This window comes from Hyla sarda, chromosome 2 (assembly GCF_029499605.1).
Source record: "Hyla sarda isolate aHylSar1 chromosome 2, aHylSar1.hap1, whole genome shotgun sequence".
Classification (NCBI taxonomy): domain Eukaryota; kingdom Metazoa; phylum Chordata; class Amphibia; order Anura; family Hylidae; genus Hyla; species Hyla sarda.
Genome location: NC_079190.1, coordinates 183,259,734 through 183,285,914, shown reverse-complemented (window position 1 = coordinate 183,285,914; position 26,181 = coordinate 183,259,734). Strand labels below are relative to the sequence as shown.

The following is a 26,181-nucleotide window of genomic DNA, read 5'->3' as shown; positions in this document are numbered from 1 at the left end:
TTCCAAGATTGTTTTATCGTGACATATTCTACTTTATGTTAGTTGTAAAATCTTGTCGATACCTGCATCATTTCTTGGTGAAAAATTCAAAAATGTGATGAAAAAATTGAAAAGTTAGCATTTTTTTTTTAACTTTGAAGCTATCTGCTTATAAGAAAAATGAATATTCCAAATAAATTATATATTGATTCACATATACAATATGTCTATTTTATGTTTGCATCATATAGTTGACATGTTTTTACTTTTGGAAGACACCAGAGGGCTTCAAAGTATAGCAGCAATTTTCCAATTTTTCACAAAATTTTCAAAATCAAAATTTTTCAGGGACCAGTTTTGTTTTGAAGTGGATTTGAAGGGCCTTCATATTAGAAATACCCCACAACTGACCCCATTATAAAAACTGCACCCCTCAAAGTATTCAAAATGACATTCAAAAGGTTTGTTAACCCTTTAGGTGTTTCACAGGAATAGCAGCAAATTGAAGGAGAAAATTCAAAATCTTCATTTTTTACACTCGCATGTTCTTGTAGACCCAGTTAATGAATTTTTACAAGGGGTAAAAGGAGAGAAATCTTCATAAAATGTGTAACCCAATTTGTCTCGAGTAAGAAAATACCTCATATGTGTATGTCAAGTGTTCGGCGGGCGCAATAGAAGGCTCAGAAGGGAAGGAGCGACAGTGGGATTTTGGAGAGTGAGTTTGTGCCATGTGCGTTTACAAAGCCCCCCATGGTGCCAGAACAGTGGACCCCCCCCCCACATGTGACCCCATTTTGGAAACTACACCCCTCACAGAATTTAATAAGGGGTGCAGTGAGTATTTACACCCCACTGGCGTTTGACAGATCTTTGGAACAGTGGGCTGTGCAAATTAAAAATTACATTTTTCATTTTCACAGACCACTGTTCCAAAAATCTGTCAGACACCTGTGGGGCGTAAATGCTCACTGTACCCCTTATTACATTACATGAGGGGTGTAGTTTCCAAAATGGGGTCACATGTGGGTATTTCTTTTTTTTTGTGTTTATGGCAGAACCGCTGTAAAATCAGCCACCCCTGTGCAAATCACCAATTTAGGCCTCAAATGTACATAGTGCACTCACTCCTGAGCCTTGTTGTGCGCCCATAGAGCATTTTACGCCCACATATGTGGTATTTCCGTATTCAGGAGAAATTGCGTTACAATTTTTGGGGGTCTATTTTTCCTTTTAACGCTTGTGAAGTATGGGGCAACACCAGCATGTTAGTGTAAAATATTTTATTTTTTTACACTAACAGGCTGGTGTAGCCCCCAACTTTTCCCTTTCATAAGGGGTAAAAGGAGGAAAAAAAAAAAAATTTGTAGTGCAATTTCTTCCGAGTACGGAAATACACCATATGTGGCACTAAACTGTTTCCTTGAAATACGACAGGGCTCCGAAAAGAGAGTGCCATGCGCATTTAAGGACTAAATTAGGGATTGCATAGGGGTGGACATAGGGGTATTCTACGCCAGTGATTCCCAAACAGGGTGCCTCCAGCTGTTGCTAAATTCCCAGCATGCCTGGACAGTCAGTGGCTGTCTGGAAATACTGGGAGTTGTTGTTTTGCAACAGCTGGAGGCTCCGTTTTGGAAACATTGCCCTATGATACGTTTTCATTTTTATTGGGGGGGGGGGCTGTGTAAGGGGGTGTATTTGTAGTGTTTTACTCTTTATTATGTGTTAGTGTAGTGTAGTGTTTTTAGGGTACATTCGCACTGGCGTGTTACGGTGAATTTCCCGTTAGGAGTTTGCGCTGCGGCGAAAAATTTGCTGCAGCCCAAACTTGAAGCAGGAAACTTACTGTAAACCTGCCCGTGTGAATGTACCCTGTACGTTCACATGGGGGGGGGGGGGGGCAAACCTCCTGCTGTTGCAAAACTACAACTCCCAGTATGTACTGACAGACCGCGCATGCTGGGAGTTGTACTTTTGCAACAGCTGGAGGCACACTGGTTGGAAAACCTTCAGTTAGGTTCTGTTACCTAACTCAGTATTTTCCAACCAGTGTGCCTCCAGCCGTTGCAAAACTACAACTCCCAGCATGTACTGATCGCCGAAGGGCATGCTTGGAGATGTAGTTATGCAATAGCTGGAGGTACACAACTACAACTCCCAGCATGCTGAGACAGCTGTTTGGGCATTCTGGGATTTGCAGTTTTGCAATATCTGGAGGGCTACAGTTTTAGAGAACACTGCAAAGTGATCTCCAAACTGTGATCCTCCAACTGTTGCAAAACTACAAATCCTAGCATGCCCAGACAGCAAACAGCTGTTTGGGCATGCTAGGAGTTGTAGTTTTGCAAGATCTGGAGGGATACAGTTAGAAACCACTGTATAGTGGTCTCTAACTGTAGCCCTCCAGCTGTTGCAAAACTACATATTCCAGCATGCCCAAACAGCTCTCTGGGCATGCTGGGAGTTGTAGTTTTGCAACATCTGGAGGGCTACAGTTCGAGACCACTGTATAGAGGTCTCAAACTGTACCCTCCAGATGTTGCTAGGCAACTCACCGACTTCCGTACGATGCAGCCGCACAACGTCTCCGCCCGCAGCCTCCGACGCCCGCCCGGATGGGTAAGTGGATCTTTGGCTCCGGTCTCCTTCAGTTCCCCGTTCTGCTCCACCTATTGTGGGTGGGCAGGACGGGGAAAACGAAAGTTAACCCCCCCGCCCCCGATCTGCTATTGGTGGTCGCGTCTAGACCCCCAATAGCAGGGATAGGAGGGGTGGCACCCCTGCCACCTCACTCCTATCCCTTCAGGGGGATCGTGGGTGTCTTAGACAACTGCGATCCCCCTTATATTCTGGGTCACCGGGTCACCATAGACCCGGAAAGACCCGGTAAGACCCGGAATTGCGCAAATCGCAAGTGTGAATTCACTTGCGATTTGCCGCGATCACCGACATGGGGGGGTCTGACAACCCCCCTGGGCGTTTGCACGGAATGCCTGCTGAATGATTTCAGCAGGCATCCCAGTCCAATCCCCGCCCGGCACAGCAGGGGCCGGAATTCTCCATGACGTACACCTACGTCATGGGTCCTTAAGTACCAGGGTGTCATGACGTAGGTGTACGTCAAAGGTCCTTAAGGGGTTAAGCATGTTAAGAGAATAGTCCATATGTAGTTGTGTCCATTTTAACATAAAACCTTCAATTTTGTCACACAATGATTTTTTTCCCGTTTCGCCGTAGATTTTTGGGTAAAATGACTGGAAACATTACAAAGTAGAATTAATGGAGCAAAAAATAAGTCATAATACAGATTTTTAGGTGCAAAATTTTAAGAGTTATGATTTTTTAAAGGTAAGGAGGAAAAAACGAAAGAGCAAAAACCGAAAAACGCCCGGTCCTTAAGGGGTTGAGGCAAGGTCGCAGACTAGTAGAGGAGTACTGTGCATATTTTAGAAAGTGGTGTGTGGCCTCCAACTGGAATACTCCAACCTTGATTTGTCAGTTCAGACTAGGGTTATCTTATACCTTAAAGGGCATGCTTACTTACCCTTCTCCTGACACCCTAGACCAAGCCATACCATTAGCTGTGTGTTTGGATAGACGTGTGCGTGAGCACTGATGGAAATGTTCATCTTCCTCTACTTCTCCTCTTTTGCTTGACTCCTTTCCTGTCTCTAATAACCAACCTGTGCCAGTGGAGGAACCCATGCAGATAAAGTCTATTCATACACCGTGGAGCGCAGAAAATGTAGTCAACTCAACAGTCTTTGTCTCTACTGTGGGGAGGATATGCATAGTTACATAGTTAGTATGGTTGAAAAAAGACATACGTCCATCAAGTCCAACCAGGGCATTGAAGGGAAGGGTGTAAGGGGATAAGGGAAAGGGATGTATGCATTTCATCAGCTCCTGTGTTAAGCGTCCGCGTCCAAGTGGCAATCATGAAGGCCATTTGGGCACACAGGTATGTCATGCCTCTCAGAGAACTACGCAGGGCAAAGTTCTTCTGGGGGGCATTGTTTCATCTTCAGTACAAACTGTTGTTATACCTGAGAATGTTTTAAAACCAGTTCTGCAGCAGCCTCTAGCTGAATTTGTTTGTTATGATGGCAAGGGAAACAAATGATTGGAAAGTGTGCATGCAGACTTGGAGTTAAAAAGCAGTAGTGAAGATTTGGAGGATGACTGTGAGGACACCAATGAGAGGTGTGACTTAGAGGACGAGGATACAGATGAGGATATTAATATTCCATCTGTATCTAAGCCCATTCCTCTGTATTCTCAGGTTGTTAAGTGTCCGGTGGCCCCTCCTAAAAGGGGGGCTGCTGTCAGAACCCATAGGGTTAATCTTTACTAGAGTCTTTTGTTTATCTGGTTGCTGTGGCTACGCCTAGCTTCTGGGCTGGTCAGCTGACCCCGCTGTGTTCACCTGTGTAAGTGGCTATATAAACCTGCAGTCTGCTTTCAAGCCTTGGCAAACAAAGTAGATACCAGCTCCCCTCCCAAACACTCTGCACGGATCCGCCCGGACCAGGTACGTAACATGAAGGAAAAAGGGAAAAGATGATCCAGCACAGTAATTCAAATTCCAGCTTTATTGGGCATAAAAGCAGTACATCACACGTAGAATGGTGAAAGCAGATTCTGGACGCGTTTCGAACAGCATTCTGTTCTTTGTCACAGATAACACATCGATGCACATAGTCTCCTTATATATGTAACCACATTTAGTAGAACAAGACATGCACAGGAGCAATAAAATAAGTGATTAAAACCATGTGACCAAAACACAGCAAGTCAAATTAAAATGAGATAAATCAAACTGCTTGGTGTGAACAGGGATCTTCAAATGCACCGTCTATCACCACCAATGTCCACTAAAAATAAATAGCCAATATGTCGGCAAACATGTGGAGACCAATTCACACCAAGCTTGTTTCACAAAAAAAAAATGACAATATCAACCATAAGAAATAAAACAAAAGCCACTTAATAAATGTGAAACAATACAAAATCTTGCATCATTGGGCAGCATGAATATTCAATAATGTAAGAACAACTCCTTGCGAATATTGACACCGAAAGGCTCTGAAGTATTAAAGGGGTACTCCAGTGGAAAACTTTTTTTAAATCAACTGGTTCCAGAAAGTTAAACAGATTTGTAAATTACTTCTATTAAAAAATCTTAATTCTTCCAGTACTTATTAGCTGCTGAATACTACAGAGGAAATTATTTTCTTTTTGGAACACAGAGCTCTCTGCTGACATCACGAGCACAGTGCTCTCTGCTGACATCTCTGTCCATTTTAAGAACTGTCCAGAGTAGGAGAAAATCCCCATTGCAAACATATGCTGCTCTGGACAGTTCCAGATGTCAGCAGAAAGCACTGTGCTCGTGATGTCAGCAGAGAGTTCTGTGTTGCAAAAAGAAAATAATTTCCTCTGTAGTATTCAGCAGCTAATACGTACTGGAAGGATTAAGATTTTTTAATAGAAGTTATTTACAAATCTGTTTAACTTTCTGGCACCAGTTCATAAAAAAAAAAAGTTTTCTACCGGAGTACCCCTTTAAGTGTGAATTGCCAGAAGGCCTCACGGTTCAGTAGTCTTCTGTGCAAGTCACCCCCACGGGCATGTGTATGATTTTTTTCTGTTACATAAGCCACAAATACTTCATGTGAACCACCGTATATTATTTAAAAAATGGGAGGATGCAGCTGGTTCGTCTACATGGATTACTGATGTCATTAAGATGTTCCAAAATCCTGGTGTTACACTTTCATTTGGTATATCCAACATATTTCAATGCACACATAGTGCATTCAATGACGTAAACTATATTAGTAGAACAACAATTAAGGAACTGATCTTGAAATTTCTGTCACCTAATGAATTAACAAACCAATTGGTTGTTTTCACATATTTACAAGTGTGGCACGGATGTCTGCCACACTTGTAAAACCCCTGACAACGCAACCAGGTTTCAGACGTGTGTGAACTATTGCCAATACTACTCGAGGCTATATGATCACCTAATGAATGGGCTTTTTTGGACACTATCATGCAACCTTCAGATAAAATGTATGCCAAAATAGGATCCTGTTTAAGAAAATGTAAGTGTCTCAGAACAATATTGCGGGCTCTATTAAACTGGGGAGAATATGTTAAAGCTAATACTAGCTTAACAATAGAACTCGATTTAGGAATATGCTTAGGAAATAATAATTCTCTTCTGTCCCTATTGTTAACATAATGTTCCGTAGATTCCAATGTTTTATAAGAGTAGCCTTGCTCATGCAACCTATGTTTTAATTCTGTTTTCTGTTGTTCAAAAGAGATAGAGGTGGAATTATTTATTTTTAATCGTATCATTTCCCCTACTGGGATCGCCCTGGTGGTATGTTTCTGATGATTGCTGTCAGCCCTTAATAATGTATTACCCGAAATGGGTTTCTGATATGATTTGGACTGTACTGTACATCCGTGTATACCCATCAGGATCAAGTTGAGAAAGGATACGGTGTCTCTATATGTTTCAAAGGTAAACTTAAGATTGAATCTATTATCCTTAATGTACTCTGAAAAGTCTGACACGGAAGATACACTGGACAACCAAATAAGTAGCATATCATTGATATATCTCCTGTACCAGGCTATATCAGCAGAAAAAGGATTAGATTCAGAAAATATATGCAGCGATTCCCAATATGATATCACAAGGTTAGCAAGTGACGGGGAGTGTCTAACCCCCATTGAAACTCCACTAATTTATAAGAAATAGTCACCATTAAATGAAAAATAATTATGAGACATAAGAAATTGTGTTACCAATTCTAGGGCTACCAAAGCCACATCCCATGGGATGCTGGCATACAGTGAGACAACATCACATGCCACCCAACTGTATCCAGCATCCCACTGCATGCCATCTAGTTGAACCAACACGTAATTTGTGTCCCTCAGAAATCTGGGGACATGCTGGAACAGAGGCTGTAGCTTCTGGTCCAAACATGAGGAAATTATCTCAAGAAGTGATCCCCTGGAGGACACAATTGGGCACTTGGGGGGAAATACCTTTATGTGTTTTGGGAAGACCATATAAAATACGCATGATGGGATGTGGTACCAATAAGTATTCTTTCTTGTTATCGGTAATGGCACTCAATGCAACCCCCTCCATTAATAAAGTATTTAAAGCTCTACTGAAATCTGTAGTGGGGTCACTGCTTAAACTTCTATAAATCTCTGAGTCATAAAGCATGTGAGAAATTTGCTCAATGTAGCAAGCGGTGTCCATAACTGTAACGATACCACCTTTATCTGACATTTTGATTGTTACCTTTTTATTATTCTTAAGGGATTGTATCGACAGTAGTTCACAGCTTGTTAAATTGTTCTTTTTATGTAAATCCGAATGACATTCATTACCAAGAGCAACACAATCTCTCATGACATTTTCCTGAAATGAATCCATACCCTCGGATCTTAACTGTACAAGGCTTGCCTGTAAAAGAGCTTGCTCAAGTAATTAGGGTTTATTATCTGTATTCCTGATCTTTTGGTATTTGTGATTTTCTGGCTGGGCTTCCTGACTCTTCTTTTGAATTTGTGACTTGGCATCTTTGACCTCTCCAGGTATTGACTCAGCTAGTGGGATTTATTGTGAGTGTGTGTGTAGTATCATTTCTGTTAGTTTGTGTGTTTCCTACTTTATTCCGACCTGTGTCTGTTTTTGTAGTTTGTTTTGTTGACGGTGACTTCCATCACTTATTTAGGAAGGGACCTTCACTGTGGTTGTTTATCCGCTATTTAGGGGAGATAGGCAAGTAGGAAGGGTCAGAGGGAGTGGGTGAAATCAGGGTTGCATTCCTTCCCTGCCCAGACGTGACAACATTTTTTATATAAATTTACAACATATTGAGCAACTCCACCCCGAAATGGGGTAAAAATCCACACAACATAATAAAGTGCATCAAAACAAATGTGCAAATTTATTAACGCTTGTCCAATAAGATTAATTTTGCTCACTAAAAAATGGCATTAGGGAACTGCAAGCTATAAAAGTGGAGTAAATATTACACATATGTTATCAATTGGAAAATCATATTATTTCAAGAATACTATCTACTAACTCATGATAAAAGGCACCTAAGAGCAGCAAAACGTAAATACAGAATGTTCTTTTCTAATGTCCAATAATGCAACATGAAATAGGAGTATGAATAGACACATATATTGTCAGTTTACCACATTCCCAGTCTATTACCAGTTTGGTACACAGCAATGGGAGGATGGCAATACATTTTATGAGAAATAACAGTGTAAAATCTGATGAATTTTACTCTCCTAACTTCAATTGAGCAGCAAGTTTTTATTGATCCAATTGGAGTGCTGGACTTTATGCAATGTGATAATGTTAAAGGGGTACTCCACTGGCCAGCATTAAGGACATTTAGTTCTGAACGCTGTGTGCACCCCACGGGGGTCGGCCATGCCCCCTTGTGCTGTCAGGCCATGCCCCTCCAATGCAAGTCTCGCAGCTCGCACACAGCGTTCGGAATTAAATGTGAGGAACGCTGGCCAGTGGAGGAATTTTCCTATCTTGCACAAGATGGGGGATACCTATCTGATGGCGAGGGTATAACTGCTGGTGCACCCCCCTCCCCCCAACAATCTTGAGAATGGGGACTAGTATCCCTTAGAACAGAGCAGCAGATACTCATGGGGTCCACGGCTCTATTCATTCTCCGATAGCTGTGGAGACATGAAGGGACAGAAGGGAGCAATATCATGCATGTACAGCCCGCCGGTCCTTTCTAACAGGAGATACTGGTCCCCAATCTCAGGGGGCCCCAGTGGATGATCAGATAGTTCTCCCCTATCCTAGTTTAGTTCATTTTCTTGCTCCATTAAGCATTTACATAGGATTGAGATATCTGTGTAAATCACTTTTTTACAAGGACAAAGGCAAGAACAAGTGTAGGTTGGGAATCTAGATGGTCTAAAATATATAGTAAAGGAATGGAAAAGGGAACCTGGAAAACCACATTCCATTTTACATGAAACATGTTGTTTTACTTGTTTCAGCCGAGCAGTCAATCCAAACAAATTCCATGAAAACAATGAGAGATTCAAAGCTATTGCTGTTGTTGATTTTATTTAATAAAAGTAACACGGATAACATTGAAACAGCATTGTAGACTTGACTTGTCTTGTTTCTTGTCTCCTGATTGTCTTATTGTAAAGAATACCAAAGTAGAAACCTGCACTTCATATTGGCTGCATTGTGGACATTGGCTACATGCCATAGTTAACAAAATGCTATGAATTTTTCATCTATGGTTCCTAGAACATTTTCTGCAGGGGGACATTAACCCCTTGGGGACAGAGGGTTTTCCAGTTTTTGCACTTTCGTTTTTTCCTCCTTACCTTTTAAAAATTATAACCCTTTCAATTTTGCACCTAAAAATCCATATGATGGCTTATTTTTTGTGCCACCAATTCTACTTTGTAATGACATCAGTCATTTTACCCAAAATCTATGGCGAAACGGAAAAAAAATCATTGTGCGAAAAATTGAAGAAAGAATGCAATTTTTTAAAATTTTGGGGGCTTCCGCTTCTACGCAGTACATTTTTCAGTAAAATTGACACCTTATCTTTATTCTCTAGGTCCATACGGTTAAAATGATACCCTACTTATATAGGTTTGATTTTGTCGTACTTCTGGAAAAAATCATAACTACATGCAGGAAAATTTATACATTTAAAATTGTCATCTTCTGACCCCTATAACTTTTTTTATTTTTCAGTGTACGGGGTGGTATGAGGGTTAATTTTTTTGCGCCGTGATCTGAAGTTTTTAGCGGTACCATTTATTTATTGATCAGACTTTTTGATCACTTTTTATTCATTTTTTCATTATATAAAAAGTGACCAAAAATACGCTATTTTAGACACTGGAATTTGTTTGCGCGTATGCCATTGTCCGTGCAGTTGATCATGCGATGCCACATATGTTTATTTTTATTTACACGTTTTTTTTATGGGAAAAGGGGGGTGATTCAAACTTTTACAGTATTAGGGAAGAGGTTAAATGATCTTTATTCACATTTTTTAAAACTTTTTTTTGCAATATTATAGCTCCCATAGGGGGCTATAACACTGCACACACTGATCTTTTACATTGATCAATGGTTTCTCATAGGAAACCATTGATCAATGATTCTGCCGCTTGACTGCTCATGCCTGGATCTCAGACACTGAGCAGTCATTCTGCGATCGGACAGCATGGAGGAAGGTAGGGACCCTCCTGCTGTCTTTACAGCTGTTCGGGATGCCGCGATTTCATCACTGCGATCTTGAACAGCTCCCTGAGCTAAACGGCAGTTGCTTTACTTTCACTTTAGATGCTGTGTTCAACTTTGAACGCCGCGTCAAAAGGGTTATAAGCATGCACCGATCAATGCCGCACGCTATTAGCCACGGGTCCCGGCCATTGTTAGAGGCCGGGCCCAACCTGCTATGACGCGGGGCCACGGTGTGGGCCGACGGCGTATTGGTACGCCCTCCGTCCCAAAGGAGTTAAAGGAGTACCACAGTGAAAACCTTTTTTTTTTTTTAATCAACTTGTGCCATGAAGTTAAACAGATTTGTAAATTACTTCTAATTAAAAATCTTAATCCTTCCAGTACTTATCAGCTGTATACTTCACAGGATGTTGTATTTCTTTCTGGCATTCTTTTCTGTCTGACCACAGTGCTCTCTCCTGACACACCCGTCCATGTCAGGAACTGTCCAGAGTACAAGCAAATCTCCAGAGGAAACCTCTACTGCTCTGTACAGTTCCTGACACGGACAGAGGTGTCAGCAGAGAGCACTGTGGTTAGACTGAAAAGAACTCCAGATAGAAATACAACTTCCCGCGGTGCAAACAGTAGCTGGAAGTGTTAAGATTTTTAAATAGAAATAATATACAAATCTTTTTAACTTTGTGGCATCAGTTGATTTAACCCCTTAAGGATGCAGGGTTTTTTCCACTTTAGCATTTTTTCCTCATCACCTTCTAAAAATCATAACTCTTTCAATTTTGCACCTAAAATTCCATATTATGGCTTATTGTTTTCGCCACCAAGTCTACTTTGCAGTGACATTTGTCTTTTTAACCATTTGGGGGCTTCCGTTTCTATGCAGTGCATTTTTTGGTAAAAATGACATCTTTATTCTGTAGGTCCATATGGTTAAAATGATACCCTACTTATATAGGTTTGATTTTGTATTGCTTTAAAAAAAAAAATCATAACTACATGCAGGAAAATGTATATGTTTTAAATTGTGAACGTTTGACCCCTATAACTTTTTTTTTTATTTTTCCACGTCAGGGCGGGTATGAGGGGTCATTTTTTGCACCGTGATCTGAAGTTTCTATTGGTACCATTTTAATATTGATCAGACATTTTGATTGCTTTTCATTAATTTTTTCTTGATATAAAAAGTGAACAAAAATACGCTATTTTGGATTGTGGAGCCCTCCGCTAGTGTTCTAGATGATCAGGACATTGCGATTTCACCGTGATGGTCCCGATCAGCCCGACTGAGCTGCCACGAAGCTTTCACTTTTGCGTCTAAATGGCTAATAGCCCGTGGTACAATGATCGGTGCCGCACGCTATTAGCCCAGGGTCCCGGCTTTCATTAGCCACCGGGACCGACACGGTATGACACGGGGTCACGGCGTGACCTTGCGTTACATATCGGGACAGGGTGCAGGGTGTAGAGGTACGCCCTGCATCCTTAAGAGGTTAAAAAAAAATTCCACTGGAGTACCCCTTTAGGTCAATATCAACAAGACCTACCATAACTTATTTACCTAATATACCGGAGATTGCATAAAGATAACAGTAACATGTTAATGTGCCATTACTCAAAATGTCTACTTCTACTCAGACTAGGGGTTTAGCAATGCTAATGAAGAGGCAGAGGTAAAAAAACGAAAAGGGCGCTCTCTGGTCGATAATAGGAGGAACGAAGGGGCCCAACTCGCCACCCTGTCTTGGGTTTCGTCGTGGTCCGCCGGGAGATTCCAGCAGAGCAAAAATGAAAACCTCTGCGGGGAGAAGGGTGAGTGGGATCTTAGCAGTATGCAGGTCACTTCCCCTCTTCCGTATCATCAAAGGTACGGAAATGTGAATGCGAGCAGAAGCCGCGGTTGCACAGGACAAAAGGATTTATTGAATAGAAAATGATAGGACAATGCGTTTCGGCGCTAACAAGCTCTTTCCTTAGGTCCACAGAGACCAAGTGAGTGCTTCCTGTAGGTGTTTGCTGTGCATAGGCGGCGTGACCTGTGCAACCACGGCTTCCGAGTCCTGTTCTTTACAAGCAGCAGCGCTCCACTCCAAATACCCTGTTTTTCCTGTCTACTTCGCAATGCTATTGAAGAAAGTAGAAGGGAAGGAACTAAATAAAATGAATGCACTGACATTTTATTATGCAACAATAATCCCTTCTGGTCTAGGGACATGACCTGTGTACAGGAAATGCCATATTTGCTGAAGTCTTAAAGGGGTACTCCGGTGGAAAACATTTTTTATTTTTTTTATTTTTAATCAACTGATGCCAGAAAGTTAAACAGATTTGTAAATTATTTCTATTAAAAAAATCTTAATCCTTCCAGTACTTATAAGCGGCTGTATACTACAGAGGAAATTCTTTCAGTTTTTGGATTTATTTTCTGTCACAACCACAGTGCTCTCTGCTGACACCTCTGTCCATGTCAGGAACTGTCCAGAGCAGGAGAAAATCCCCATAGCAAATATATACTGCTCTGGACAGTTCCTAAAATGAACAGAGGTGTAAGAAGAGAGCACTGTGGTCATGGCAGAAAATAAATCCCAAAAGAAAGAACTTCCTCTGGAGTAAACAGCCGTTAATAAGTACTGGAAGGATTACGAACTTTTCATATAAGTCATTTACAAATCTGTTTAACATTCTGGCACCAGTTGATAAAAAAAAATTCCACCGTAGTACCCCTTTAATGAAGTGGCCAGTGAATGCATGAATGGTATGGGTGTAAACATATTGACCCATAGAATAAAGTTAATATTTATACCATACAATGACCAATATAAAACATTTTTTTTTTAAAGTTAATGTTTGGGATGGGAGAATAAAAAATAAAAGATGGCTGCTCCATCCTAAAAGCCATAGTTGGAGCCATAGTTCCTAGAAAACATATTTAAAGGACAGGACCATTTTGGACAACCCTTTTTGTTAGAAGGATCCCATATTAATAAGCAGACAACAGAGCGTCTAACTATGGTTCCGGTTTCCGTTTTGCAGGACCTGATAGGTATTCCGTTTCCTGCAGCACCAGCACAAGGAATACAGAGCATTACACAGAGTCCATTGAAATCAACAGGACATCCATGTGCTGTATTGATATATTGGGATATTCAGAGAAAGCAATGTATTGTTTAGTAAAGTCATTCTTTAGTAAAGTAATCTGAAAACTGATTTTTAGACCAGATACCTTCTTGTACATTACAATAGAGATATGTAATGTTTCAATGGAAATGTGTACAGTTTACAAACAATACGTGTAAACAAGTAAGGACTGAGATTCTAGCTAGAAAGACTGAATCATATAATTCTCTGTGAGCACATGATGAAGCGCTCATCCAATGTGATACACACCACAAAATCTCATTATTGGAATCAGTTCCTCCAGATGTAAGACATGTAACAAGAGATGATGCAGATGGTGCTTCCCAGATCGAATGTGTCTGAGGCTTGATGAATGCCTGCTCATTCTCTGGATGTTCTCCTGGAAAGAATTGCCAGTGATTCTTTCTGGTCAGCAACCCTATCACATTTTTATAGCAATCTTTTAGCTAAGCACTTTCTTTGTTTTCCTTGCAGGAAGCATTGCCAAAAATGTCAGACAGCATACTGTCTTAACCCTTCAGTTTGTTAGTGTCACTGTGGCAGGTAATTTGGAGGATTGATAAATGTTATATGTCATAAATAGCCCAGAATATGTGTATGATGACATGTGCAAACCAAGATCTATTACATAGCTACATAGTTCATATGGTTGATAAAAAAAAAACAAGTCCATTAAGTTCAACCTTGTTCCCATGAACCATTTTTAGGCACCTTATTCAGTTTTATCAGTGGTAACACAAGGCACTCCTATAAGCCCACATTTTTTTTTCAGGTAGTAAACCTTTTTAAAGAAAGACGTCACTGTGGTGACCCGGTACAGGACCTCGTCCTGTCCCTTGTGTTAAGTCCCCTCAGCTGGAGCTCCTCCATCTCCACAGGGCTCTCCTGCAGGGCTTGCCCCTTGGTCACCTCATATAATTGTATTTACATTTCTATTATTTATTGCATAGGTAAAATAAATGTATAGGACCTTCCCAGGTCATGTGATCTACCATTATGGATGTACCTTCCTGGGTCATGTGATGTACCCAGAGTTCACTGGGTTCAGGACCTACAGATTTGCTGGCCAATGAGCTTAGTCCAGCCCCTTATTATATAAAGGGCTGTAGTCTGTAACTTCCCTCTCTTGTTCCTGCACTCTCTTAGTTCCGGACTATCAAGCAAGCACAATCCGCAAATCAGCATATCTTCAATCTCAATTCATCTAGGCCAAAGCCTAAAGAACTAGCAGCCACTAAAACTGTGAGTTATAAAGCTCAATCCTACAAATTCTGTGTGACTACTATTCTACTCAAATCTTATTATTAGTAGCACAGTGGCCTGCTTAAAGCTCATTACTATGAGTCCCAGCAAAGCCTGTGAGGAACCTGCATCCCGGTTGCCTCAGGAGAAACTGTATAATTGTAAAGACTGTTTGCATACAAGTTCAAGTAAAAGTTTCCAGTTTTCTCATAAAATCTGCTGTGGACATTTCCGTTTACTATCCTGCCGTTTGTGGGCCAGTTGGCGGCAGAATCTCCAATACTAAGCCAACCACACCCTGGCATCATGACAATCAAGGGTTAATACCACCAGATGCTTCATTTACAATTGCAACACCCATTCCCCACAACTCATTATCTAAAATAATTAAAATATATATAGAGATGACATAGAATGACAGCACTCAACCAAACAATTCAGTTGCCCAGGAAAATTTCACCCCAAAGACTTACACACTTTGTTGCCCAAAGATGTTGCAACTGGGCCTTTAGATCTTGCATGCTTATAGTCCTGGATGATCCCCAAAAATCTGGCCACTGGGCATGCCATGGAAGTGTTGCAATCTGGCAGAGACATTCCTGGAAAACCTATGCTGGGTGTGTGCAAGCATTTTCCTGCTGAAAAATACAAGGTGGAAGCCTCGCCGTGGGAGGCCACACATGTGGCTGCAGGATGTCCTACGCTTATCGCCGAGGTGTCGGTGTTTGTTGTATCTGTAACACTCACGTTTCTGAAGACAGGAACCCCGGTGGATGTGGATCCGCTGGACCTGTGTGGCAGATGACTCGGACTGTACCAGGGAGCGGAGTCTAAGGTGCCGCTGTTTTTAACCAGAGCCCACTGCAAAGCGGGATGGACTTGCTGTTGCATGTGGCACCCAGGTCGCTACCCCTGGCATGGCTTGGCCACACAGGCGGCTGAGGGGATGCGAGGCACAGGAGGGATAAGGCAACTCGTAGTCTATACAGAAGGTCAGATAGCAGAAGGTCAGGGCAGGCGGTACAGTAGCATAGTCAGGACATAGCAGGAGGTCAGTAGGCAGGCGGCAGAGGAGCAAGGTCAAGTCACAAAAGCAAGAGATCTGATGCACGGGAACTGAGGAGGGTGGAGGAATTTATAAATGAGCCACAGGTGGAATACACTAATGAGCATACTGGCCCTATAAATCTTAAAGCTCTGGCACGCGCGCACCCTAGGGGACGGGGACACGTGTGCCGGAGAAGAGAGGCAGAGACAGAAGAAACACCCGGAGAGTGACGGACTAGGGCTTGTATGCGGGCGTGTCCCGCTATGCGAGTGCCAGCCCCGTCGGCAGCAGAAGATAAGGGGATGAAGTGCTCACGGCCAGCGTGTTTGGCCATAGCGCATAACGTAACAGTATCACTACTAGAGGTCACTGACTGTCATATGTGATGGCTCCCCAGATCATTACACCAGCAGTTGGGGGAATGTGTCATTAAAAATGCTTCATACTTTAACCAGACAGCTGTCAGATCCCAAACAGAACTTAGAATTGTTGCAAAAGATGATACAGTTCCAATAAGTCCTGGTTTCTTTTTTTCTGCAAACAAAGGCAAAGGCAGCTGTCTGTCAGTGGCAAGGCAAGTAACGGATGCAATGACACCATATTTAGTTTGGCTAAGCTCCTAGAAATGATCCTGGCAGAGACAGGGGTGTGTTTTGAAGATGCTACCTTCAAGGAAGCTGTGGGAGCTGCATGTGCTTGTTGGCAAAACCCAGTGTCTAATCAGAACACACCTGTAATTATTTACATATCTGCCTGAGATGTAATTGCATGCCAAGTTTTTCAGCAATCCTATAGTATGGGGGTGCATTTTTTTGTGCATTATTATTTTCAACGGGTGTACATACAGAATAAGGACAGTTTCTCAAGACCTTAAGTTAGACACATTTTTGCATCCGTATTACAGCTGATAGTCTCTGTCTAATGACCTGCTGTCAGACCAGGACTTCTTGCTGTCCATATTATACTTGTAGAAAACCAACCTTAGGCAGCATTCGCATAGTCTCTGTCTAATGACCTGCTGTCAGACCAGGACTTCTTGCTGTCCATATTATACTTGTAGAAAACCAACCTTAGGCAGCATTCGCATATTCATATTTTAGCCTGTATTTTGCATGTAACGGAACAATGGTATGTCTTTCTTGGTATGGACCAATTCTTAGTTTTGGTTTATAAATACTGATTCAAAATACTGCTGATTGAAAGTGGCCTAAATTTATAGGGGTCATCAATCATAATGTGACTTTAGTACTTACCTGCCAGACAGTAATGGACATGCTTAGGAAGGATTTGTGCTTGTCTTGGGGCTAAATGGCCATGTTGAAATTTCACTAAAATGCTACTGCTTTTTTTTGTGAAATTGCAATTTCCTGTTGGATTTCCATCCCTCCAACTACAAGTCACAGGATCCCTTGTTTGTAAGTGTGAGGTTACTTTTCTCCCTCCCACAAATCAGTCACCCCACCCTTTGCAGCACAGCTAAGCTACGTGGGCTGTTCATGAAATTACAATTCCCTTCATCCTTTTGAAGAATAATCTTCCTCACACCCAGTGGTCGCTCTGCCTATTGAAGCAGACAGGTTTCTTTGAACACCTGACTAATGATGTAATGTTTTGGGCAACCTGAGAAAAGCCTGAGACACCTTAAATTGTGTGCTGCAAAAATAAACACTGGGCTAAAGATCACATTGTGAGAGCAGCCATCCCATACAGGTACAGACACTATATTATGAACTACACTAAGTGTACTGCCTCTGTAGCAGAGTCAAATAAAAAAAATCCTGGAATACCCCTTTAAGAAGCTCTCAAAGGTAAAGAGATTTCAGCAGATTTGATGCAGAAATTTCTGCAATTGTTTTATTCATTTAAATGAGGATTGCTGAAATTCTTGTCCTATTTAGGAATTCATAAGCAGTTTTTCCATTCCTGTTCCATGCTACTTGTAAAACAAAAAAAAAAATGCAGCACATGATTATGTTATGTAAAAATTCCAATTGTGTAACGGTTTTATTAAATAACTGTATTTGTTATGGGTCTCCTAGTAACATGTTATGAAAGTGCCCCTGCCTCTCATTGTTCTTTCCCAAGGTGACTTAAGAGTACATGTGCTCCTCATGTGTGCTGGGCACACAGGCTGCTCATTGTGCATTTACAAGAGTTTCAGATTTAGAACACTGAAATGAAAAACATTTATTTAACTGAAGCTTAATGTGGCTTAAATTATTGTGCATACTTTAGAGATGTAATGTGAAGAGTAATCTCATTTCAGTTCTGGTGGAGCTTTTGCCATGTTCACGCACTACTTTACACACTTTAATACAATGAAATAGCTGTCGATGAATGATAACACTTGCAGTCAACAACCAGCTGTATATTTACATTATACATCCTAATATTGTCTATCAGATATAACATTTTTCAATTGTATAGGTGAAACAGAAATTACAAAGCGGTAGGGCTGTTCATTACCCACACAGCCAATTAACCCTTGTTGCTACAACTTTTCGGGGTCTTGAGGCAAAAGGTTTGTTTCCAGCTTATGCATCACTAAGCAATGATAACCTTTTTAATTTTCCTGCCAGTGCACCCATGTGATGGCTTTTATTGTAGAAAGAGTTGTACTTGGCACCATTATGTGGTACATTAAATGGGTAGAAAAATGGCAATTAGTTTTTTAGGGGAAAAGGGGCCTAAATGGCACTTAGCAGACATCTTTGCAATTTTTTTGGCATTCCTCTTTGGGTTTTATTTTTATGGTACTATGTTATGGAGCACTCACCAGGTAGGTTGCATCTTGAAATCTTCAGGCTTTTATTTCATCAAGAAGACATGTAGATTGCTGGTCACGAGCAGTGCGGGAGAGCTGGAGGGTGCGGTGGCGTGGGGGGGGGATGGGCAACGGACCGTATCGCGCTGTGACGCGCTTCGTCAGGCCCCTAACGTGCTTATAACACCAGTGGAACCCGTCACCATAGTGATAATAAACAACTAAAGGAAACAGGAATAGAAACAGGTAATTAAAAACAAGTTACAAAACAATGCGAATCCTGTTAGTATGAGAGGTGGAGCGGCAAACAGTATGAACAAAGGTTGTACTATAGTACTATTTCAGATCGTTCATTAAGTCCGAGTTGACCAATGGCGTTTATCCTGGCGATCCACCTTGCCTCCTTAATAAGTAAGTACTGTTGCCTGTCTCTCCCCCTTCTGGAAGGTAAAACATGTTCTAAAGCTCCAAATTTTAGTTTTTTGGGGTCTCCATTGTGGATCTCTTTAACATGATTGATCAGTCTTGTAGCTCCTATGCCAATATAAATGTTTCTAAAATGTTCTCTAATGCGATGAAAAAGTGGTCTTATAGTTTTACCGATATAAAAAAAATTACAATAAAGGGTATAGACTACAAAATCTGATCGACATGTTAAAAATTGGTCAATTAGGATCCTTTCTCCTCCAAGATGTAATGCTTTGTTGTTGCAATTAAAAGTACAAAATGAGCATGATCCACATGAAAAGTTCACAATAGGTCTTTGTTCAGACAACCAGTCCTTTTTTTGTTCCTGTTTCTTGTTTGCTAACATTCTAAGATGATCATGTAAGGTTTTATTCTTTTTGTAAGTGACAATTGGTTTGTCTTTTGTATAATCGGCTAGATCAGGGTCCTGCTGGAGCATATACCAATTCTGATGTAGCGCTTTTTTAACAAGGCCATTCATTGGTGTGTTCCTGAATGCAAAAATAAATCGATCCTGTTTTTGTTTTTTCGGTTTATTTTTCAAGAGGTTTTTTCTAGGTACTAAAGCTGCTCTTTCCTTTGCTTGTTCCAGAATTTTAGGGGGGCAACCTCGTTGAACAAAATTATTACATAACTCTTTAACTTGTTGCTGATAAATATTTTTATCATTGTTAATCCTTTTTAATCTAATTATTTGGCTATAGGGAATGCTGTTTTTAGTGTGAACAGGGTGTGATGAAGAGTAATGAAGATAAGCATTTTTAGATATCTCTTTCCTGTACCCTGAACTAATGATGTTGTTGTCAATAATTTCAACATCTAAAAATTCCAGACTGGTGTCACCAAAGTGGCTTGTGAAAAACATGTTCACATTATTTGCACGATTTAGGTATTGTATAAAATCATCAACCTGTTGCTTAGATCCATTCCATATGACAAATATGTCATCAACATATCTCCATATAGTTTTAATAAACTTAAGAAAAGGGTTTGCTAAAGAAAAAGTATAATTTCTTTCAAAAATGGCCAGAAAGATATTAGTGAAACTGCAGGAGACAGGTGTCCCCATTGCATTTCCGCTGACCTGTCTGTACCATTGATTTTGATACTGGAAGATATTGTTTGAAAGGACAAGAAATAGGGCATCTGTAACAAAATTAATAAATTCAGTTGATTTATTTGTAGTGGACAAAAATTCCTTAATGGCATCAATCCCTGCATCCCATGGGATGCGTGTAAAGAGACTTTCGACATCGATTGATGCCAACTTAAAGTCATCTTGCCATTCAAAATTATCCAATGCGACAATCAAATCACCCGTATCGCGCAAATAAGTGGGTATAGATTTCAATAAAGGTGAGACCAGCCATTCAACATAACTAGATAAATATTCCATTGAGGCCCCAATACCCGCAACTATGGGGCGTCCGGGGGGTGGGACTCTTCCTTTATGTAGTTTAGGTAGAATATACCAATTTGGTTTTATTGGGCTGCATGGAAAAAATGTTTCCGCGGTTTTGATTTGGATCATTCTGACAGGTGATTATAGCAGTGCCTAGGATCCTGCACTTTCTCTGTTACATATTATTTATTTTTATGGTATTCACCATGCAGTTTAAATGAAATATAACTTTATGCTGCGAGTGAATATGACTATGGTGATCCGTAACTAATCATAAAGAATATTCTACATCAGGCTATTTCTTACTTTTTAAAAGAACAACTTTTCAGGATAGAGTCTTGTCATGGAAGAGTTTTTTAATACCATTAGGGTCTAAAAAATTGAGGATCCGCAGTTGTAACATCTGCACTTGCAGATTTTACAATTCAATCATATTATTTACACAGTTAAGACAGTAAAAATACATATGAATTGCCTCGTAAAAATCCAAATCTTACAGATTTTACATCTTTGAATCTGCAACTGTAGACTTTACAACTTCAAATCTGCAGCAGATTCGGTGTGTGTGAATACGCCCTGTATCAGACGGATATCAATATTGTTTCCTGGTCATCTGATTAAGGTCTAAAGCTTTAAAGGGGTTGTCCCATTAAAGAAAATAGATCTAATCTGTTGCATTATGTGACATGAAACATATTTCAAATGTACAAGCATTTTAGAAAATATATTGCTTCAGAGCTATATGGCCTTACTATTGCCCCATGTGCCTGATAACCTGATGCCCTTGGTAACAACCCATTAAGGTGATACCACATGCTCAGTTCAACTGCAGTTTCCTGAAAGTGTTGACAGTTGGTCTTGACTGTGCATGGAAACAAGGGGGATTACGGGAAAGTGTGAGCTCTGTTGCATGGAAAAAGGTACATTTTAAGGGTACGTTCATGCAGATTTGATGCACAGGATTTGTAACTGACGATTAGAAGCTGTGCTCAGTCATTTAGTTAACATTGAAATCTGCAGCAGAAAATCCTGTTCACCAAATCCTGCACATCAAATCTGTGCATAAAATCTGTGTAAACGTACCCTATACAGGATGCACAAGGATACCTATCCTGTTTTTTTCCTGTTGCCTTTGACAGAAAAAACCTGCATCATTTTTGCAATCTGTTGCTTGTCATTTTAATGGTAAATTTGGAAAAAAAACTGGAAGTTTCAACAGGATGCAAAAACATGATATGAAACCAGTCTAAGGGTAGGGTCACATGGAACGGATCCACAGCGTATTTTACACTGTGGATCCGCTGAAGACCCGACCCTATATTGTGCCTCCAGCTATTTCCCCCATGTCGTGCCCACAGCAGCAATACGCTACTCCGAGCAGCCACACAGTCCTGTGAGTACACTGCACATGCGCACAGTGACTCGCAAGTCCCTGTGTGGCTACTCGGAGTGGGGGGTTGCTGTGAGCAGGAAACTGAGGAAACAGCTGGTGGCACCATGTAGAACCGGGTCATCAGAAGGTCCACAGCGATCCGTTACGTGTGACCCTACCCTAAAGGTATGTTCATGCAGGCCTATTTTTCTGCCGATTTTCTACTAATAATTTCCCTGCTCATTGACTTCAATGGGTAGGAAAATAACAGCAGAAAATCAGCAACAAAATATATAGCAACATTTGTAAATGTTAAGTACACCAAGGATATATTCACAAGGTGTAAAATACAATGTATTTTTTCTCATATTCAAAGCTTTTTATTGTTTTTTCAAGGCAAAAAGAAAAAGCCCAATGCAGGGGCAACATTAAACATAACACAGCAATCAAGCATGACATGTGATCAGAAAACAAACATCGCACTACAGAGTACTGAAAAAAAAAAGAAATTCATAAATATCCAGGAAGCAAGGATCACCACATAAAATAGTACAGGGGACATGAGTCAAGCAAGAAATCCAAAAAGATGGAGATACAAACTAAGATATCACTGAGAAAGAAAAAAGAAAAATGCTAAGAGGTTGGATCCGTGGGAACTCAAGACACATAGGCGTCTGAGGAGAGAAAGTCAATCCAGAGAGACCACAGTTTTTCCTGTTACACTGACCAAGGTGTTTGGGCCACAAGCAACTCCTCCATACGATGAAGGCAGTGGATTTTAGTAAACCAGACAGTTACAAATGGAGAAGTTGTACTCTTCCATAAGCGAGGAATCACCAATCTAGCCACCAGGAGAAGGAATTTATATTAAGATTTAGATAACCCTGAACACTACCCAGAAAGAGAGACAGGAGCAGTGGGAGAGAATCATTAGGAATAGAGAAGCCTGTGATCTTATGGTGATATCTATAACCTTTTCCCAAAATGGCTGAAGGACAGGACATCCCCACCAAATGTGTTTGAAAGTACCCATCGCCCCCCCCCCCCCCCCCCACATCGCCAGGAGAGAGGTGAGGTTTGAGGAAACATTTTGTAAAGCAGGGAGGGGACTCTATACCACTGAGATAGAAACTTGCAATTGGTTTCCTGGATTTTACCTGAGAGATACATATTGTGGGAGAGAAGGAAAATCTTGGCCCATTCTTTATTTGAAATAGGTCAATTGAGTTCCTTCTCCCACTTAGAATGAAACAGGATCTCCAATCTAGACAGAGAGTCAAGCAATTCATTATAAGTCAATGATACTTTCTTTATGCGAGCAGGCTCAGACATACAAACAACCTCTAGTGAAGGCAGGGATCTAAAAATTTGAAGTCATACTGTATGACTAAGGCCAGTTGTGGGGGAATGTCTACACTGTCTGTACACCAAGGTGAAATTTTGCAATAAAGCTCAGTTTCTGCAAGAATTTGTGCTGGACATCCTTTCTTCTATTATATTAAATGGTGATATATAAATTACACTTGAATTTCCACAATTGGAGTGCTGCAGAACCTCTTTTTTTGCAGATAGATAGATAGATATGCAGTGTCCCGGTATGGAACAAATTACACTGCCCGTCTTGTCTGACAGATGTTGCTGCATGTGTCCGTTCTGGCCCACATCTCCAGGGTGGGGAATGCTTTGTAAAATGCTTTGTATCATTAATTTATGTTCATTATGCCTATGTACCAATAATGTGTAGGACTGCTGTACCAATAGAGACCTGCAGAAGAATCATGTTAACAGCTGGAGCCCTGGGGATCTCAAAGTTCTGCAAGTGAGCGTTAAGCCATCCAGGAAAAGCCCAAGTCCTAAGTTGGGGAGAAGAAGCAAAATTACACACAGGGGTCCCCGTAGCACAAGTAAGGAATCAGAGTAGAAAGCCTCAGGCAGCTCCGGTCCAAAAAGTTTAAAGTTCAAGCCGGGCCGTAAGCTAATTCTGTGGATGCACTGTAGTGAGTCTCAAGTCAGTGTCAGTTGTCTAAAGTCTCAAGTCTAAAGTCTAAAATCTAAAGTCTCTAGTAATTTAGTCCAGTCAAGTCAAGTTATATAAAAGTGGAGTATACAACAAGTCCCAGCGTGCCCAGCCATTTCACTACTGACTACCTCTGCAATTTCCTGTCCTACCATGCTGTGGAAAGACTATATTGCTATGGTGATAACATCTGCCTTCAACTTTTGCCTGTAAACTTCTCAGTGTTTTCTGTAACCTTGCATCTGGCGTCTTTATTGCCCAGCGTCTGGCTCAGGAGAACTGCTTCACCTTGGAGCATGATGAATTACGCTACCCTGGCGTCACAGCGTGATTATCTGTCTGTTCGCTGCACCCCAACACTAACACTACTACACACCATATTATCCCACCATAGATAGATAGATATGAAATAGATATAAGCTAGATAAATAGATTTAGAATTATTAATAAGTTACAAACACACAATTTTAAGTCTGCCAACTTTATCTGAAGCTGTTGTACTTTGGTTTTCACCTTCACATTAATGTGACAAAAGTAGTGTGTCAGAAATGCTATTGGAAGTCTTTACAGTATTTTCTCCCCAAGACATGCTGTCATTCTGCTAAGTGTAAGATCAGTCACATTACCTTTGATATTGCAGTTCATTTATAATAATAGTGAGCATGAATTATTACATTTCTTTTTCTTTTAAAGGTCCTGAAAGAACTCTTGTCAAATAGAATTGCAGTGCATTGTGGGATTATGATGCCAGGTTAATTATTATATTTAAATAAGTCTGCATGTAATACGAATGAAATACATGACAATGAAACTTTCATTTTATGTTTTTAATTTCTTTGAAAAGGTTTCATTCTAAGCAAAATGACTTTAAAAAAAAAACAGAGGTATAACCTTTTAACTGCCATACTGGCACGGATTTTAGCTGTTGCCCTCTCAAGCAGCGATGGGATTAGGCGTAGATTTTTGGGTGAATACATTTGTCTAGAGTACATTTATTATGTCAGTCAGTTATGCAGGTTTCAGTGCTTGCACATTCGGCTGGCTGTAAATTTCATCAAAGTTCAACCATAACTTCAATTACATATGATATTAATATCTATGGTGCCCGTAAACAGCACTAAGAAAAATGGTAGGAAAAAAAAGAAATTGCACAATATAATTTAAAATTTACTTTTACTTTTACATTTGTACATTAGATCAAGATAAGTACTGGATTTTATATACCTCTTATCTTAGGAAAGACCCACCCTTTTGCTCAGTATTAACTTTAGAATATATTGAATGAGCCATTACACAATATGATATTTAGGACTCACAGACACCTATTTATCAGTGGATGGAACAACCTTGAGCCTGTACTGAGGCTGCTCCATACAGTATCGTTTTACCTAGTTCTTCTCTCCAAGAAGCAAATCTTCAACCTCTATAATACAAAATTAAATTTGTTATCGAAATGATACAGAACCTAACAGTAAAATCCTTTGATTCTCAGAGGTTTACGGATGTACAACAATGCCCCTCAGATTAATATGGGAGCAAGATTACAGCTCTCTTTCTGAAGTAAGCCAAACTGCAGTAACCTCTCTAACAGATCAGCTATCGATTGTTTTAGTCTAGCCAAATAAATTTCACTTATTGTCTGGAGCACTTTGAAAACAGAACTAATTTTCCCAGACTAAACTAATCGACGGCCAATCTATTAGATTTGGTTTCTAACTAAGTTACTGTAGTTTTGCTCATATATATTCTTTTCACAGGTTGTGTGAAGTCATAATATTGTTATGATTCGGCTAGCTGGATGTGGATCCTCTATGTCAGCGAGGGATTGGCGTGGACCGTGTCGGTGGACCGGTTCTAGGGTTGCTACTGGTTTTCACCAGAGCCCGCAGCAAAGCGGGAGGGTCTTGCTGCGGCGGTAGCAACCTGGTCGTATCCACCGGCAACGGCTCAACCTCGCTGACTGCTGAGAAGGCGTGGGACAGAAGGACTAGGCAGAGGCAAGGTCAGACGTAGCAGAAGGTCGGGGCAGGCGGCAAGGTTGAGGATAGCAGGAGATCTGGAACACAGGCTTTGGACAACACTAAACGCTTTCACTGGCACAAGGCAACAAGATCCGGCAAGGAAGTGCAGGGGAAGTGAGGTAATATGGACAGGGAGCAGGTGGAAGCTAATTAGGCTGATTGGGCCAGGCACCAATCACTGGTGCACCGGCCCTCTAAATCTTAGGGAACTGGCACGCGCGCCCTAGAGAGCGGAGCCGCGTGCGCCAGAACATGACAGCCGGGGACCGGGACGGGTAAGTGACTTGGGATGCGATTCTCGAGCGGGCGCATCCCCGCCGGCAATGTCAGGGCAGCGCTCCCGGTCAGCGGGTCTGACCGGGGCGCTGCAGAGAGAAAGACGCCGCGAGTGCTCCGGGGAGGAGCAGGGACCCGGAGCGCTCGG

General features: G+C 41.0%; 1 protein-coding gene across 1 annotated transcript in view; it reads right to left on the bottom strand.

Annotated features, from left to right (window-relative positions):
* Positions 1-21,174, bottom strand: part of OCA2 (OCA2 melanosomal transmembrane protein) — a 429,791-nt gene extending 408,617 nt beyond the window's left edge. The window contains exons 1-2 of the mRNA XM_056555890.1: positions 21,100-21,174; positions 18,490-18,698 (exon numbers count right to left, since the gene is read on the bottom strand). The gene's annotated coding sequence lies outside the window, so the exon portion shown is untranslated. The remainder of the gene's footprint in view (positions 1-18,489; positions 18,699-21,099) is intronic.
* Between the last annotated feature and the right edge of the window lie 5,007 nt (positions 21,175-26,181).